We start from the raw sequence: 17,855 nt of genomic DNA, 5'->3' as shown, positions 1-17,855 counted from the left end.
AATCTGCAAATATCTTTAGGATGCTCTGCTGAAGTTTTATTATGTTGACACATCTTGTAAGTTGTTTTTAATTATAGCAATAGTAAGAATGGACAATGGAATGCCTAACTGTATTGTTTTAGTTAAATGTGGGTCTCACAGTTGTGTTTTTGTTACTTGTTGCATGCAGATAACTATAGGTTAGATGCTTTGGGAACATAAATACGAATATGGGCTGGGCACAATGGCTCACACCTATAATCCCAGGACTTTGGGAGGCCGAGGTGGGCAGATCATAAGGTCAAGAGATGGAGACTATCCTGTTCAAGATGGTGAAACCCCATCCCTACTAAAAATACAAAAATTAGCTGTTCGTGGTGATGGGTACCTGTAATCCCAGCTACTGAGGAGGCTGAGGCAGGAGAATCCCTTGAACCCGGGAGGCGGAGGTTGCAGTGAGCTGAGATCACACCACTGCACTCTAGCCTGGTGAGAGTGAGACTCTGTCTTAAAAAAAAATAGTGTGAGTATGTTATAGAAAGGTCATAATACAATATGATGATTGAACATGAACCTTTGAAATTATAGTGCCTGAATTTGAGTATTTGTAGTTCCGTTTAATGCTTCTAAGTTTCAGTTTCTTTAGCTGTAAAACGGGGATGATAATAAGGTTATATAAAGATTAAATTAGATAGCATATATAAAGCGTTTGGCATAGTGCCTGGAACTTGGTAAGTATTCAAAAAATGTTTGTTATTATGATAATGACTACTGTACTCTGACTGCTACCACTATTGGATAGTGTATGAATTACTCAACACTGACCTCCAAATCACCCTTCTGAGGAATATGGCTATAAATGTTATCTACTGTAAAAGTTGTCATGTGACTCTGCTGTCCTGACCACAACTGATTGAACTGGCAGTTTGTACCTACAACCAGTGATTCTGAGTTGTCTTGTTGACATACTTTTGAATAGTAGAACTTTTGCCAGCCCTGGAGAGATTGAAGTCTATTCACAGTTACAGCATTGGTGACTGGCTTGCATTTGGCACCATGTAGCTGTGTAATTATTTGTGATACTCATCCCACCTTTGTGCTCATGAGTCATGGTTCCAGCATTGAACTAAAGCTGGTTGATGCCTTCCTTACAGTAACCTACACTCAGAGTATCCCATAGCCTACCCATACAGTTTAATGATTTAACTCACAGGGATTGAATTAATAATATTTTTTGCAGTTGTGCCAGCAGACTTTAGAGTGACTGACCCTCAAAGGGGATTATTTGCCTTCTATATGAGAGCTGTCACTTTCTATAGGAAAGCCATGTGTAACAACGGATATCAGTTCTTATGTATGTGCACGTGGGATGGAATGGAAATGAATGTGTCAGAATTACCTTCACTCTCAAAAAGACATCCTGAAAATATTTCATGGATAAGCCAGTGACTTATTCAAGAATTTATATTTCTTTATTTTCCCTCATTAAGGTTCAAGTTTATTCACAACAAGGGAAGTATAATTGCACAGATATACAGAGATTTTGGAGTCTTTATTGTTTAGTATATAGCTAGGCCACTGAATTATTGAGATCCTATAACACAGTGGCTTAAAAACAAGGAATTTGATTTCTTTTTCACATCAGAGTTCCAACATGACAGAGAAACTGTGCTCCTTGGGTATCTTTAAGGACTCAGGTTTGCTTAAAGTCATTTTTCTGACATCTCCTAGGTAACTGTCATCATCCGCATGGTCTATGCTGGGTCACCACCATGTCTGTGTTCAGGCTGGTGGCAGGAGGAATAAGAAAGTGAAAATGGCAAACTTGATGCTGAGGGGCAAGCTTACTGGCCAGTTCCAGAAGTGGCAAAGACCACTTCCCTTCAGTTACACTAGTGGGGACATAGTTCATGGCTGCTCTTCAACGGAGAGAGGCTGAGAATGGTAGGTACTCTAACTGTGCAGCTGTGTGTCCTAGCTGAAGGGGAGAGGGGGCTTTTAGAGGGCAACCTGCAGTCTCACCACAGAGGCCTTGTTGAGAAACATGAGGTGGACAACTGTATTATCAAACATGAGCTGTGACCAAGAGACTGTTAGAAAAAAATCTATTCTCACTGAGTTCTTAGGAAAAAGCTTATAATTTATAAAGCTTATAACTTTATACTCAATACATTTATATATACACATATTCATAAATATATCTTGAATAACTTCTCAGGATGATATTGCAATGCATATACTGTAAGCATGGGACATGATGTGACAAACTATAACAGTTGCTGTACTATGAGGCCTTTAGATTTATGATTTGGGATACCTGAGATTTAGTGCCAGCACTGGCATTAAATGGGTAACTCTGTCCACTGCATTTAATATTTCTGGGTCTCACTGCCCAAGTTCTCTTAAGTTTTAACAGTACAGTCCTGTCCTGTTGATTCTGCCTCTATAATAGATCTTAAAAGCATCCATTCTTCTGGTCACACTTCCTTCCAGAGTTCATAGTCCAACTTCTTTTCCTTCTCCAGCCACACTGAGGTTATTCTTCCCAGGTTGATCCCGCTGATGTTCTTCCAGCCTCTAGACCTCTCTGAATGCTTCTTTCTCATGACCTCTGCCTCTCGAAGTCTCTCTGACTGCCTCTCTGTCTTCTTTCTTTGGCACGGCCATTTCCTTCTCATCTTTCATGTCTCAGCTTTGATGTCTCTACTTTAGAGGAACGTCTCCTACCACTCTAAAGTTTTTAGTTTATCTCAAACTCAGTTTACTTTCTTCACTCATACTTCGTAATTATCTTTTGCAACTGTTTGTTTGTTTCCTTTCCGTTCCCCTCATTGTACTCTTAACTTCATCGAATTATTAAGGTAATGGGATATATCTGTATTATTCATCCTTTTTATCCTATCACCTGGCACAGTGCCCTGCACTCAGTAAATATATGTTGAATAAATTAATACAGGAATTTAGAAATGTGTGGTCTAAATAGGTGATTAAAACATGATTTAATGTAATTAAAATAAAAAATGCATACTTCTTCAAAAGTTTTGGAAAAACTTTAAAAAATATATCAGCGAAGCTTATTTTAAAACAAATATTTTATAATATGAATTTCTCTTCTTTAATAGTCTTTACTTTTAATTTTAGATTTACTATCCTATCACTCTTTAAATATTATTTGATTTGAATGCTGTCTGAACCCAGTTAAGATGGAAGGTTTAGGGAAGAGAACTCACTCTACTTAGACTGTCATTTTGTTTTGTATAATTTTAATCATGACAGTCTTTATCAGATCCATGTTTATTTAAATATTTATTTCCTTTTGCATAAGTTGGGATGGAATATGTTGTTTTAATTAGCGGCACCGCTTTCTTGTTGCTAAATGTATTGCTTTGGCATTTGACCAAAAGCAAAACAGAATCAACACAGTGTAATCTATGGAAGGGAACTGAATCTCACTGCACATAGGATTTCATCAGCTTTAGGTTAAGGGATAGTCTATCCAGTAAAGCATGTATATAGCAACTGTACCCCTACACTCCATGACAGTCAGAGCTGCCATTTCTGGTTCTCAAAAGAAACTTTTTCATTCAGCTTAGATCAGCCTACAGCTAGATGACAATAAGATAAAACAAAGTTGAAGAAACAAACAATTGTTAAAGAAATCCATTACTTTAACGAGCTCTTCTGTATGTTTTATAAGGGGAATATCAAACTTTTTAGGCTCTAATGAGAGTTCATCACATAAATGTACAGAGAATAAAAATAATCATGCAATTGCTGTGTCAGAAAAGGTAGCAAAGGCCTTTTTATGGGAGCTGACTTGTAATGGTAGCAGTTATATATATATATATATATATATATATATATATATATATATATGTTACTGGATAATTTGATTATGGTAAATCATTATTGTATTTTATTTATTAACGTATGATTTCACAGTTGCAGGCTGAGTTCCCTTTAACAAACTCCATATTTATTGAATTCCCTCTATGCCCAAGGCATAATGGGCATTGGACATATTTTTTTTCAAATAGGCAATCATCCTAGTCACATTATTGTGAAAGATATGAGTACTTTATGATAATCTTATTCAAAAGGAAATCCTGAATATTTAATATTAATATTTAATGTTATTAAAGTCAAATTTATCTCTATTGGCTGTCTTTTTTTTTTTTTTTTTTTTTTTTTAAAGCAGAGCAGTTGAAAGCTGCAAGGTGAAAGGGAGTGGGTAAAACTGGATTGTCGTGGCTCAAACACAGCTCAAACTTTATCCAGCCATGAGCTTTCTATTGGCTTGACTTGGAAAATATAACTTATTTATGTCATGTAAAAGGGCAAATGGTACACCAGAACTTCATTGCAACAGTATTTTCCCTAAAGTGTAAATTAGCACAAGATTTGACTTGGAAAGGTTACCAGTAAAATTCTACCAAAACATCATTGTTTTATATCTGTGAAATATAAAATATTCCTGAACAGGAAGCCTTCCCACAGATTTATAGATTAAACTTTAGATTCTTTTTCTCTTTTTTTAGTACATACATGCATGCCACTAAAATGTCTGTATATAACGTGAAATATTCTTCCTCAAGAAATTTCTTAAGAGCAGATTAATTTTTATAAGATAATGGCCTTATATTTCTATGTATAAAATATCTACAGACCTTCTCCGCTAAAGTCCCAGTTTTGTTTAGTCCCTGGTAATGTGATAGAAAGGTGTACTATAAAATTATATGCAAATGTGGAAGCCATAGATTTTACCATGGATTTAAGAAGAGAGCTTTCTTTAAGATTATCCAGCATAGAGCACTTTTTTTTCCCTTTTAAACAAATATATCGGCCAGGTGCCATGGCTCATGCTTGTAATCCTCACACTTTGGGAGGCCTAGGTGGGTGGATCACGAGGTCAGGAGATCAAGACCATCCTGGCCAACATGGTGAAACCCTGTCTCTACTAAAAATACAAAACTTATCTGGGCATGGTGGTGCGTGCCTATAATCCCAACTACTTGGAAGGCTGAGGCAGGAGAATTGCTTGAACCAGGGAGTTGGAGGTTTCAGTAAGCCGAGATCATGCCTTTGCACTCTAACCTAGGCCAGACCAAGACTCCATCTGAAAATGAAAATTAAAAGAAAAAATCTAGGAAAGTCAAAAAGAAGCCAAAGGGGAAGAAAACAAAAAAAATTATTTAAGAGTTTAGGCTGAGCCAGGCGCGGTGGCTCAAGCCTGTAATCCCAGTACTTTGGGAGGCCGAGGCAGGTGGATCACGAGGTCAAGAGATCAAGACCATCCTGGTCAACATGGTGAAACCCCGTCTCTTCTAAAAATACAAAAAATTAGTTGGGCATGGTGGTGCGTGCATGTAATCCCAGCTACTCAGGAGGCTGAGGCAGGAGAATTGCCTGAACCCAGGAGGTGGAGGTTGCGGTGAGCCAAGATCGCGCCATTGCACTCCAGCCTGGGTAACAAGAGCTCAAAAACAAACAAAAAACAACATTTTAGGCTGTACAAATAAAATTGTAGGAAAAAATTATTAAAAATAGCTTGCTGAAACAACTCAGCTGAGATTTACAATCCTACCCCATATCATCATAGTATACATATTAGTAATTGTAACATTCTTTTCATATGGAAAAAAATCAAACACATGTAAAGGTAGCCTAATTGAAAAACATTTCAGGACAATATGTTTATTAGTTATTTTTCATTTACAATTTCAATTACAGCCCACATTTATACACGTGTTGCTTGCAAAATGCCATTTGGATATAATATGGTAAATTTTAAAAACCACAAAATCCTTAGCTTTATAACACATTCACAGTAAGTACAAATGTAAGCTATGGCTTAGTGTATACCACTTCTATCTCTAGGTAAAAATATAAAACTGTTGGAAAATTTTTATGCAATGGATTCAGTAAGCTCAATTTTTATTGAAGATAGCATTAAAAAATTCATAGTTAAGCAACCATTACTATAATAGTGATTGTTTTTCTAAGTGTTGAGAGTTTGGGCTGAGAAAGAATTTGAAGACATCTAAAAGATGTTTCCTCCTTTCTGGAAATTACATACTTATGTAGTTGTTTTTGGTTTACTTTTATTGTATAATTATATATTTATTTTATATATACATATATATTTGCTTCTCTTTCTTTTTCTTTTTTGAGACACAGTGTTGCTCTGCCACCCAGGCTGGAGTGCAGTGGTGTGACCTCAGATCACTGCAACCTCTGCCTCCTGGGTTCAAGGGATTCTTCTGCCTCAGCCTCCCAAGTAGCTGGGATTACAGACACCTGCTGCCACACCTGGCTGTTTCACATTTCTTTTGTATATGTAAATGAGTGACTATTATAGTCACTCTCTTCTGAATCATTTCCTCTTTACTGATGGTAGGTACCTCTGGGCCTCCTAATACATGGAAAAAAGGAGGAATCATACACCTCAAGTCAGTGTGGAATTTGGAGGAAACTTACAGTTCTAAATGCTTGTCAACATCATCCTTTAATGTTAACTCTGCAGCCATTGCATGTGACGCATGGGTGCCTCGCTTATAACTTCTAGAACTCTACAGTTGCTGACCAACCACATCCACACAAACTGACATAAAAGGCATACACCCGGCAGCATAAGTACATACTGAGAAAATGAAAGAAATACTAAAAACCTACATAGTAGCCTGGTGTACCACTGTTGGGTGGTAACTGAGAAGCTGTGGAAAGTGTTCCTGTTTAGTCAGGGTGAGGCCAGGAAGAGCTTGTCAATGCTTTTCAGTATGTCTAAAAAACTTCATGGAGACAGAGATTTTTAAGAAGGGAGTGAAGTCATCAAGTTTTCAGAGAAAGAGTGTATTAGGTATAAGCTATGTGGTCATGAAGATGGCTTATTATTATTAGAGTAAGAAGATTAAACAAGGAAGGCAAAGTGTAGATTTGCTTCCTGGGAGTGGTGTGTTAACACAATTACATGTTTTCATGAGCTACAGCAAGCAAAAGAGATTGATGAGAAGAAAACCTCAGCAGAAGTGCCACGAATCAAATAGAGAGAAGTGTACCTGAGTGGGAGAGAGTCAGCTGATATTGTCTAGCTCATAGGATTGAGAGGAGATATTTGAGGTGTTTTGAAAGATGGCACAGGGTTTAGAAATATCAGGATGTGCACTGAAGTGTCTTGAATATGAAACAAGAGAAGAGCAAAAACTCAAGGGGAAAACTTAGGTACTGAAATATTTCTTATACATAGAGAGGGAATTTTAATGAAAAGATGCATGGATTCATATGATTTGGTCTTTGAGGAATTAATTTAAAAGAACTGTTAAAATGTGTTCTTTGTGGAACAGAAAACCAAACACCACATGTTCTCACTTATAAGTGCGAGTTCAGCAATGAGAACACATGGACAAAGGGAGGGTAGTATCACTGATTGGGGACTGTTGGGGGGTGAGGAGCTGGGGAGGGATAGCATTAGGAGAAATACCTAATGTAGATGACAGGATGATGGGTGCAGTCAACCATCATGGCACATGTATACCTATGTAACAAACCTGCATGTACCGCACCTGTACCCCAGAACTTAAAGTACAATTTAAAAAATGTGTTCTTTGGGATCCAGTGTAGGCCACAGGGAATTGATAATGTTCCTAGATCCTAGAAGTTGTAATCAGCTCAATTGAGTAAAGACCCTTTGCCCTAGGACCATAGCATTATCGTAGCCCGAAACACCTCCAAGTGCCCATTGGCCATTTGGCCTAATTCTAGGTACTATTTAGCCAAGCTTTTGGGACGCAGTTTTCAAAATCAGATCAAAATATTTTTGAGGCATAGTGGTCATTTAATCTGCCTCAAGAATTATGTTACTGTGAAAAGTGATGTCTTAAACCCATAAATTTGTGATGTTAGAATGAATCATTTTTGATATCCTTTACAAGCTAAAAAGTACTCAGGCCTGTTAACAAAGCAAAGAAATGGTGTCAAAAATAATTTTAAAACCTTTTGACCTGTAAGGTTTAAAAGAATTAGGCACAGATTCTTTGCTTTAAGCCTCTTGGTGACAAGAAATATGGTACTCTGCCAGACTGTTTGATTGACAGTAGCGTTTGTAGTTTCAGCTGCTAATACAGTATGCTTCTTGTATATTCTGGGTGAGTAAATATAGAAGACTATTTGTCACCTGGGTTGATGGATTACAAATAAGTAAGACAATGTGTTTAGGATTCTGAAGCATAAATGAAAAGTCCAAAACCTTATATTATTTACAATATAATGTTTATGCTTTCAGATTTGTTATCCCTATTATATCAATAAAAATGGTTGGGTTTAAAAATAAGCATGCAACTCATTTTTAACCATCCCTTTTCATTAAATAGTTATTTGCTACAAGGCTGCATCTATTAAGTGTACAAAGAAACTGATTAGTATGACGAACTTACTATAGATAGCTGCATTTATTTTTGAAGATTGTGATTTAAATATCTCAAAATTTTTCCACTCATAGGACCTATGACTAACGACATGTTTCTCTACCCAAATAAAGCTTGTTGTTTTCAGTTCCTAATTAATGTTCAAGCTTGTTGTACACACTTATGCTTAGAACAGTGGCATTTCTGAAAAATCTTCTTGGTCAACAGCCCTCTAATAATATTGATTTCTCTTTGTACAACATTTTGAATTTGCTAAAGTGTTACAAGTGGTATAACATAATTTCAAAATGATATCATGAATGGTTCGGTAATTAATATTTTCAAAGAATCGTGCTATTTAAGATGAAAAGATTATTAAGGTGATATTACAGGGTCTTTGGATTTAGGAAGAAAATTTGCTTTGGAAAGCACATTATCACCTTTCAGGACAAGAAGCGAAATCGGCATGTTTAGCATGCTACTCTTATCTTTATTTGCTGATAAAGAAAGAATCCAGAGGTTTTTGAAACTTTAAATAAAAGCCTATGGCAAGTTTCACATTACCCAATGTTAAAAGAAGAAATAAAATCTCCAGACATAAAAAGGATGGGAACAAAACAGAAACAATAGTCTTGACATTTTATTTTAGAGCTTTTAAAAAATATTACTATTTGAAACAAAACACGACATATGAAGTCTATGTTTTCATCTACATAATTATATTGAAGTACATGGAAGTGTAAAAGCTAATGTATAACGATAACTTCATGTTGTAACACTATCATTTCATAATGGATATTCAGCTTCTTTTTGAGTAGGTTTTCTTTTGATGTCTATGTTTGAAGACCATTTATGTTAAATGGGAGGAAACACACTTAATTCCTATCTCAATTATTATAACTTGTGGTTTGGTTTACAGAACTCTAAAGATGAAAACAGCATTTTTTTGTGAATCTCTGTTCTGACATAGTTGTTGCTTAAAACTACCCAAATTTGACTGTACGTGCTATCAGAATAATGGGAGAAGCCAGTTTAAGTTGTATTAAGTAAATTATAATTCCATACTTTGAAATATATAGTCTTTAAAAAATCGGTACTATATAAATTAAACTCTCTACCAATAGTACACACTTGGTTAAATACAATGGTTAAAAATTCTTTCAATGTGATCTTATTGTTCTTTATAGATTATTTTTATGTGCTACAAAAATTCTTTTATATTCTTGTTCCACAAGCATCCAAACATAATTCAGACAGAAATTGTTAATTGCTACATTATTTAAATATCAGTCTGGTTACTGACATACTCAGAGAAATATTAGATTAGTTTACAAGCTTACGTTGGATGGCTGATATTAAATTCATTGTATGTCTTGTTAAAATTTGAAACCAGAGGCTTTAAGTTGTATGTTAGGGTTTCAAACTAATGAGATCAAACTAGTATAGCTAATAAGCTCAGATATTAACTTCATATTTTGTTTCTTAGAAAAAACAGTAATTAGACATCACAATGTTAAATATCTTATGGTCCAGTCTCCTTACTATATGGATGAATAAATGGAGGTGTGAGGTAAGGAAGTACTGCAATGAAGATTATGTAGCAGTGAGTGGAGCAATGAACTCAAGAGCAATGCTGCTTTTCTTATACAACTTGGCTAGTAATGGACTAGGATAATTTAACTTAGTATTTCCTGGAACTGTGTAGTCAGGATTCCCTGATTCACTTCACATAAATATTATACTATGTGTTGTTTACCAATAATAGTATTTTTGGTATACAACAATAACAACAAAAAGAATTTTTAATTGAAAGAGCACAATTTGTAGATCTTTAGCAGACACAGAGCTGTTGACACCGAGGGAGCCACCTCCATCTTTGCTCTTGACACATTTATGGTAGGAAGAGTGGAGGGGGCCATGAGACATTTCCGGCTGCATTAACTCTTTAATCTTAGAGGATATTAAAATAGAAAGTTTTTGGGGGGTAGTGGGCTAGGGGAGGGATAGCAGAGGGTTGGGGGGCCAGGGGAGGGATAGCATTAGGAGAAATATCTAATGTAGATGATGGGGTGATGGATGCAGTAAACCACCATGGCACATGTATACCTATGTAACAAACCTACACGTTCTGCACATGTACCCTAGAACTTAAAGTAGAATTAAAAAAATCATTTTACAAGAAAAAAGAGAGAAAGTGTTTCTCTTATTTTTGCTCTTGGAGATGCTTTTAAGAGGTTAAAAATTGATGATGTTTCATATTTGTGTAGAGCCCATAGTCTAAATAATTTGAAGACACTTAAGCACCATTCAATTTAATGGTTTTCCACAATTAGACATGACTCTGAGAAATAACACTGAGCAGCCTAGCCAGTCTCAGGGTGAAAACCCACAGAAGAACTTTTCCAATTGAGGTAAAAATTTAGCCTTCTAGGAATCTAAGAAATGAAGCACAAGGACAATTCCATGAGGCATAAATTAAAGCTTGTACCCAGTTAGGAAGACCTCTTGTTAATTACTGTTAGTGTTTCTTGAAAACGTAAAAATTTCCACTGCTTTACTCATGGTTTTGTTTGTTTGAATGTGATATGTTAACTATTAAAATATGAAGTGTGAAATATTGTTATAAAAATGTAAATAATTACAATTTCAATATAATATATTTAAAGTATTGCCAAATAGGGTTAAATTAATTCACTTGTGGGTAGTGGTGAATCTAACAGCTGGCCTGTGCCTCTAGGTTTCTAGCTCATTTTCCTCTTCATTAAGTTGAGAGTTAGGCATACTTTATGACATGTACAGAAATTAGAAGATGTTTGTAAATCTAAAGGCTGAAGAAAATGAGGAGACATTATATGGGATGTAAATAAGGACATGAAAAATAATTGTGAAAGTCAACCAAGAGCTCTGACACTAAATTCATTGAGGCCACTGATACCCATTGTCATGAATGGTGACACTGGCACTATAAAAATTGTTTTATGCATAAGAATGACTGTGACAGATTTTTAATTTTTGAAAATATAGTTTTAAAAAGTTTCTCTGACATTTTAGTTTTTGGTTTGAGAATTACTTTAAAAGAATATAACAATTCAGTTACTGGATTGCTATAAAATCTAAATCCAACAGAAGAGATTTATTTTCCTATCTAACAGGAACTTAGTAGACAATGCTAAAGTTAGTGAATTAAGGCTAATTAAAGTTAGAACCCAAATTATGTTCAATGCAAGCAAGCCTTTACTTATTGCTCTTGGTAAGTACAATTCAATGGGATAATGTATGTCAATTAATTGAAGCAGACTGATAGATGAGCTTCTGGTAAATGTACCCAATTTTATATGAGAGACTCAGGGTTTTATGGACTGTCAGAGTAAGACTTAGTAAGAAATACATCATGATTAAATGAGTATACGATGTGTGAAGAATGTTTACACCAGTACAAGGAAACCTAGTTGGTCATCTGCTACAGAGTCAAGTCGGCAGTGGTTGTTTCTAACGTATCTTTTTTTTGTATGATGTGCCATACATGTAACGATTGCATTTCAGTTCAAGTGAATGGGTCTGTCAAACATTTATCAGACACCTTCACTGTAAGGTTCCTGTGGAGGTGCCTCATGTTAACTACTGTATTTAAACCCCAAGGAGCAGCCAGCCCTATGGATTTGGCAATTTTATTCTCAACTTCATTTTAGAGGTGGGGAAATTAAAGTGAAGACAACTTAAGTAATTTTTCCAAGGTTCTAAAATTGTGTTCAAAGACAGGATTTTAATTCCAATGTCTTTTTTCTATGACATCACACAGTGCTTGCAACTCGATTTTCTGTAAATTAATGAAGGAAACATCGCAGACATCATACCAAACTCATCTACAAATTGGTAGTTAGGTCTTTTTAGTGTTACTTTGATAATGAATTCTCTGGTTAAACGATTCTTTTATAAGAATAAAATGTTTTTAAAAGTCCTCTTGGTATTTTTTCATGTGCAATAGCAGATAATGCAGCTGTGAATGATAAAAATACCTCATTGCACTGTTTCTATTTGTCATTGCTCAGCTGAAGAGAAACAGGGCCAACTGTGACCTTAGCTGAGATACTTCTGAATGTTTCTTTTCCAACTTTAATCTACCATATATTGAGTGCTTACTGTGTGCCAGCTAATATGCCAGTTAGATACCGTGAATTCATTTTTTTTTAAGTAGTGTAGCTTTATTATTTTTTGGTTTTGCCATTTTCAAAACTCTTCTTCCCCTCTCTGCCTACATCAGGACTTCTCCCTCTCACATGACTGAATCAGGGAAGAATCTGCTAGAAAAGTATTTATTGACTGAGAGATAACTGTATCTCATTTTGAAGGCAATTAAACTGTATTAGTATTTTTAAATCTCCAGGCAGTGTACATCAGAATCACTAGCGAAGTTGCGAAAAGGCATATTTTAAAGCAACACCCAGGTATTTTAAATCAGTACATTTTAAATAGCAACCCAGTTTACTGCATGTAAAGAAGGCTTGCCTCTTGGTGGAAAGGCATCTTTTCCATGAAGAGAATATAGAGACCAGTTGGGGATCCTGGTGTGAGAGTTTTTTGAAACAGAAGCATCTCAAGAATTATAACCTTATAGGCTTTCCATCTCCAGAGCTATTCTTTTATTCTTTTCCTTATCTATTCCCATTCTTCAGGCATTTATAATTTGCTGGCAACAATGGATAAGAAACAGTCTTTGCATGTAAGGAGCTCACAGTCTAGCAGGGAGGCATACACATCATTCCTAAAAATGGCATCAGCCTTAGACCCAGGCAAGAGGAGGCCCTGCCTTGGCCTGTGTGCTTTAGAAAGCTTCTCTCTTGTCTGCCATTTGGCTGTGCCCCTTCCCATGGGAGTGGGGATTTGGAGAGACAAAAGAATGTAATCAACTGAGTTTACCTCTCCTAGATGATGGGATTCTCTGCAGGTCTAGCCCCCGAGCTATGCCTCTTTTCTGAGTTCATTCTTTGGACTCTGCCATTGGTTTGCACACACCTAAGCCCAAGGAGATGGTCCAAATACCTAGCTGTTTTTAGGAGCTTGAACATGGCTGGGATATCTGTGTGTACACATGTGAGGCTATTGTAGTGTGCAATGAAGATAGAGGTGGCAGGACTGGTTCAGAAGAGAAGCTGATGTTCTGGGATTGAAGGGCAGGTCTCCCAGTGTGGCAAGGTTTGGCTCAGAGAAGTACAAGGAGTTTGAGAACTGCAACTTTGAACCTAACTGTCTAGAAAAAATATTTCTCAGGGCAGGAGAACATAATATATTTTATTTAACAGTTTGTCAGCTTGATTTGTAACTTTTAAATATTTGAGTATATAACAAGTGAGCTTCCATTTGTACTGTTGCACTAGACCCTGCAAATATCAGGGGAGGAATTAAGAGTCCTGAGGAGAGGAGGCGCCCAGCTTGTGTGAATCAGGCAACACTTGAGCTAGATGTTAAGTGATGTTTAATTGATAATTATTTAGGCAAGACAAATGGATCGAAGATGAGAGAAAATGACAGGGCAAGAGGACATGCAATTGACAATGGCGTTTAATGCATGAGCCAAGGCAAAAAGGCAGCAAATTGCATGAAGTGTGCTTGGGCCTTAAAATGCAAGTAGAGCAGAGTTTACTACAAAGCTAGGGAAGTGCTGCTTTTATATTTTCTCACTTGAGCAGTCCCTGATGAGCTCTGAGGATTTCTGGGGGTTGTAGGGGTTTTAGGTAGAAAGGGGATGCCAGATTGCAATCTGGAATCATTTCTCTGTAAACATTTCTATTTAATTGCCTAAGTAGATTTCAAAGAAAGGGACCTGTATTTTTAAGTCCCAGTATTTGTTGTGATTTCCTTTTTCGTTCTAGATAAATATTTACTTTTGTATCTAATTTTGCATCCTTTTTCTTCAATAGAATTCTCTCCTAAATTATAGGTGCCTCAGATTTCACCCAAAGTGGATTCAACTCTGAGTTCAATATATCTTGGAAAGATGAGGCTAGAAAAGTTGCGCAGAATCAGCCTTGATTCTTTGCAGGACATGGAACCATGGGATTTAGTCAGAGAAGTAACCTGGGTATTTATACCCTGGGTATTTTCCACATGATGGGCCATTTGAAGACAATAGACATATTGGAGATTCTTTTAACAATCCCACAGAGTAAAAATGTGGTTTTGAACCAGGACAGTGGAGAAAAAATATTTATTGCGTAAAATTGGCAATACTTAATGTTTGATTAGAAATGTACACTCAAAAATTTCAAGGAAGAGTTTGCAATTTCCATTTTTTGGGGTATTAAAAATTACATCCAGTTTTAATTGTGTTGAGTTTATATCTGCATAGGATATGCAAGTAGAGACATCTAGCAGTCAGTTAAGTGTGATTCTGAAGCTTGGAGGAGACAGCTGAGCTGGCTAGGGATATCTATGAATATGCATGTGTGTGTACTCACATACTCTCATGCACACACAAAGACCTATGTACATTTGCATGTGCATTTATATATACATGCATATCTTTTTGAGCTCAAATATAAATTTGAGTTATCAGTATACAGTTGAAACCACTATAATTAATGAAGTCAATCAGGAAAGGTATTTAAAATGAGTACACCAGAGAGCTGATGACAGAAACCTGAGACACAAATGCTTCAGTAATGAAGAGAGGAAGAGGACAATGGAAAGGAGACAGCAAAGTAAGAATTTACTCAAAATCTTAAAAAATCACAGAAGGGCAGTTTTTTAAAGAAGAGATAGTTGACAGTGTCAATAAAGCAATGGTAATTAAAAAGTGCTGTTTAGTAACTAGGAAGTCATGAAGATTTTCTGGAGTTTCAGAGGGGATGGAAAGTAGCTTTCAGTGGGATTAGAAGTGATTGGAAGTGAGGAATAGAGACTAGCTTTCTTTAAGAATACAGTTACTCTTAACAGTTAAGTTGTAAAAATGTGGAAGATTGTCTTTACTCTGAAGGGAACTGGAAATCAAGTGAAATAACACTTTTTTTCTCTCTCTCTCCATTATCTACCTTTGCACTGAGAGGCTTGGACATGCTCATAATGTCTCATTGAGTCAGATCCCAAGGGGCAGGTATGATTCAAGAGTCTTAGTGGGACTTATTATCTGCTGTGCCTGAGATGATGATGATGACGCTTATAGTGAAGTAAAAGTATTGGTAGCTGGTGTTTCAGGCTTTGCTAGAGCAAGACATGAAAACGGTGAGTGGCAGCAAATCACTCTGGTATGATTTCTTCAGGAGCACTCATTTCTTTACACAAACAATAGAATTAATTTGAGTTTGGTAATCAGCTGGGAGGCATAACAGAAGTTAATGGATAATATGGTTTGGCTGTGTCCCCACCTAAATCTCATCTTGAATTGTAGCTCCCATAATTTCCACGTGTTGTTGGTTGGAGCTGGTGGGAGATAACTGAATCATGGGGGTGGTTCCCCCATACTGTTCTCGAGGCAGTGAGTAAGTCTCAGGAGATTTGATGGTTTTATAAGGGAAAACCCCTTTTGCTTTTTTTTTTTTTTGGTAAATGGGAGTGCTTCTGAACATGCTCTCTTCTGCCTGCTGCCATGTAACATGTGACTTTCCTTCTCCTCACCTTCTGCCATCATTGTGAGGCCTCCTCAGTCATGTGGAACTGTGAGTCAATTAAGCCTCTTTCATTTATAAATACCCAGTTTCAGGTATGTCTTTACTAGGAGCATGAGAACAGACTAATATAATGGGAACAAGAAATGGAATGTTCTAGAGCAGTGGTCCCCCACCTTTTTGGCACCGGGGTCTGGTTTCATGGAATACAATTTTTCCATGGATGGGATGTGTAATTTCGGCATGATTCAAGTGAATTATATTTATTGCATATTTTATTTCTATTATTATTATAGTATAATATATAAGGAAATAATGATATAATTCACTATAACATAGAATCAGTGGGAGGCTTGAGCCTGTTTTCCTGCAATTAGATGGTCCCACTTGGGGGTGATGGGAGACAGTGACAGATCATCAGGCATTAGATTCTCATAAAGAGTGTTTAACAGAGACCCCTCCCATGAGTCGTTCACAGTAGGGTTTATGCTCCTATGAAAATCTAGTGCTGTGGCTGATCTGACAGGATGTGGAGCTCAGGTGGTAATGCGAGAGATGGGGAGCAGCTGCAAATACAGATGAAGCTTCACTCACTCACTGGCTGCTCATCTTCTGCTGTGTGGCCTGGTTCTTAACAGGCCACAGAGGGTGGTGGTCTGCGGGTTGGGGACCCCAGTTCTAGAGGTTAAAGCACAGTTAGAAAATCAACAATGGGGATTGAGGTGAAACCAGGAAGAGAGAGAAATCAAGAGATAATCGACAATCTCAGAAGAACTTGAAAAGGTCAGGACTCTGATGAAGTTAATGGAGGAGGTGAATAAAGAAAGGATCTGAGGGACCTGGGGTGGTAGAACATGGGTTTTGAGTTTTGAGAGTTTAAGACTGCAGAGATGTAATGATGTGAGATGGTAACAATTGAAAATCTAGCTGATGTTTTGAAGTCTATGGTGAAATTGATCGAAAGTGAAAATCATTCAATTTAACAAGGTTCACAAACCTCAGATGGAATAAAAAATTCTTGACTTCCCATGATGCATTAAAAAAATTTCAACTTTTATTTAGATTTAGGGGGTATGTGTGCAGGCTTGTTACATGGATATGTTACATGTTTGTGGGATGGATGATCATGTCACCCAGGTAGTGAGCATAGAACCCAGCAGGAGGTTTTTCAGTTCTTACTTCCTCCTCTGTCTACCCGCCAGTAGTGTCAGGTATGTATTGTTTCCGTCTTTGTGTCTATGTGTACCCAATATTTAGCTTCTACTCGCAAGTGAAAATATGTAGTATTCAGTTTTCTGTTCCTGTGTTAATTCCCTTAGAACAATGGCCTGCATTTATGTTGCTGCAAAGGACATGATTTCATTATTTTTTATGGCTATGTAGCATTCCATGATGTATATGTACCACATTTTCATTATTCAATCCACAGCTGATGGGCACCTAAGTTATGTGTTTGCTATTGTGAATAGTGCTACAGTGATGCAAGTGCATGTGTCTTCTTGGTAGAACAATTTATTTTACTTTGGGTATATACCCAATAATAGGTCAAAGGGTAGCTCTGTTTTACATTCTTTGAGAAATCTTTAAACTGCTCTCCATGGTGACTGAACTAATTTACATTCTCACCAAGAGTGTATAAACATTCCCTTTTCTCCAGAATCTTACCAGCACCCAAGATAAAATTTTGAGAAAGGAAGCATTAGGAAAGAGAGAGGTCATTAATTTTATTTATATTTTGGGTTGCAAAGTTTTAAAAGTTCACATTATTACTATTGGATGTCAATAATAATATTAATGTTTTTGAAACACTTTGAAACAATATTATTGTTTCATAATATTAATGTTACAGTTTCTTGTTTTACTTTTAACATATGTG

The sequence above is a fragment of the Callithrix jacchus genome, chromosome 3 (genome assembly GCF_049354715.1).
Source record: "Callithrix jacchus isolate 240 chromosome 3, calJac240_pri, whole genome shotgun sequence".
NCBI lineage: Eukaryota > Metazoa > Chordata > Mammalia > Primates > Cebidae > Callithrix > Callithrix jacchus.
The sequence above is the reverse complement of the archived record's forward strand: the minus strand, read 5'-3'. Positions refer to the sequence as shown.